The sequence below is a fragment of the Drosophila arizonae genome, chromosome 5, assembly GCF_054131065.1.
Source record: "Drosophila arizonae isolate 15081-1271.41 chromosome 5, UAZ_ARI_1.0, whole genome shotgun sequence".
In the NCBI taxonomy this organism is placed as follows: Eukaryota; Metazoa; Arthropoda; class Insecta; order Diptera; family Drosophilidae; genus Drosophila; species Drosophila arizonae.
This window is the reverse complement of record NC_142925.1, coordinates 22,442,870-22,444,815: the sequence shown is the minus strand read 5'-3', so window position 1 is coordinate 22,444,815 and position 1,946 is coordinate 22,442,870. Positions and strand designations below refer to the sequence as shown.

At 38.4% G+C, this 1,946-nt stretch overlaps 1 long non-coding RNA gene across 1 annotated transcript; it reads left to right on the top strand.

Moving 5' to 3' along the window:
* Positions 1 to 726: 726 nt before the first annotated feature.
* LOC108615320 (uncharacterized) lies at positions 727 to 1,210 on the top strand. Its single transcript, XR_001915944.2, has 2 exons — positions 727 to 962; positions 1,043 to 1,210. It is a non-coding gene; the product is annotated as an uncharacterized LOC108615320 (long non-coding RNA).
* The last annotated feature ends 736 nt before the right edge of the window (positions 1,211 to 1,946 follow it).

The following is a 1,946-nucleotide window of genomic DNA, read 5'->3' as shown; positions in this document are numbered from 1 at the left end:
TCGTTAATGGGAATTATGTGCCAAGAGACACTAATTCATATTCAATATGTTTTTCATTTATTTGACGACAAATCAACTAGAGAAACAACAGAATATTGACATCATTGAGAATAAGACATCATTGAAATGACCACCTTCAATGGTTTTGCTTCTAGCAGAAGAAGTTATTGAATATATAAAATATCATCAGGACTCTGAAAACTTAAGTTTTAAATGCACTTAATGAATAAAATGATTTCTAGGTGGCTGAATTAAGTAAAGCTTTAGTATATATTAAAAACATTTTTGTTACAAATTTAATAGAAGGATGAGGCAGTTCTTACCAAAACAAGAAGTAAGAAAATTCCTGTGTTAATTAAAAGAACTTAGTGATTCAATCTGCTGCTTTTATTGTAACCAATCAACATTATAAATCATTGTACATTATCGATAATTAATGAAGAGGATGAGGTTTTAAAAATCTATATAATAAGCTGTGTATATCGTATATATGAGTATTTTAAATCTTAAGTCTCTACCTTTTGTGAATTACGAGAATGCTGCGTTCATAATGGAAGGGTGGGCGGATGGTGGACGGAAAGATGGGCATACTAGATCTGCTCGTGGTACACTGTTGAATAAGATTTTCCATTCTATTATACCTGTAATAAATTTGAATCGTTTATTCAATATTGCAATAGTTAACTATTGCAAATGCAATCGAGAATACAAATATGAAATATTTTTAACTAAATCAAATATTTAATTGATGTAGTATGGGATTAAATTTCTGTCAGTTTTATTTAGGCTATCGATCAGATTTGAACTGAAAAAGTTGTTCGAATTGTAATTTCCGTCTTTGGCAAAATTTTTGTGCAACTCAACAAGATTTTCTTGCAACCCCAAAATTGGATTTAAAATGTTTAATCTTATAAAAGTCTATCACAAAGTGAAGAAAAAGGCCAAATACAATCTTACCTAAGGTGAGCAAGATCAGTGCTACAACAGAATATAGACAGAGGATGGATGATATATGATCGCTAATGCTCGTTACTTATTGTAGAATGGAGTTTTTCTCAAGTGCTACGCGTGGTATTTGTAGCAGTGGTGATCGTGACTACATCGCATTGTGGGTAATGATAGCTTTGGGTTGCACGGCACTAATCCTTCTTATTGTGTTTTTGGTTATATATTTTAAGTAACTGTGGTGTACAATAAATGTGTAAACTTATTTGCCTTTGCCCGCTTTAACTTGGTACAAGGACAATCGTGTTTGCGTTTAAATCTCGCACTTCCACTCGAGCTTAGGGATTCCCGGGCTCACCTTGAGAGTGCGAGAGAGAGAGAGAGAGAGAGAGAGAGAGAGAGACTGTTTATTCAAGTTCACGCTGCGAGTCGCCGTTAACAGGGCCCTTATCTCATTAAGATATCTGGCTACGGCTCTTATCAGCTACATATTAAAATAAATGCACCCCCCGCAGTTGTAACTTATGTCCTTCAAGACGTCACGTTGGCGCTATCTTCAGGCTGTGTCCTTTTGACTGCTCGCACCGCAAAGAGCAGACGCCAAGCGGTCTTCGGGCCACTTCGAGTCTATTAGCAAGGCAAATTTCGTAACGAGAACAGGAAAGAATTCGAGGGGAAGGGCGTGGGCTGGCATTTGAAACGAGTTTTCGGCCAGGCCAGAGCTGGCCTGGCTGGCCTGGCTTGGCCTGGCCAGGCGACAACGATGCCCAAAAAGTGTGCAATACAATCTTGAAACTTGAATAACGGAAATAAAAATTATGAGCAGGAATATTTTAACGTTGGCCGTTGCCACATTTGCATAAGAAAACCGTTAAGAGTGCCCCATGGCCCCTGCCTCGTGCCCCATCATGTCCCATGCCCCATGCCCCTTGCCAAATGCCTAGCACTCAACATTGGCCACAAGATGAAGTCGACTCCCCCCCTCCGATATTTGTGTGGGG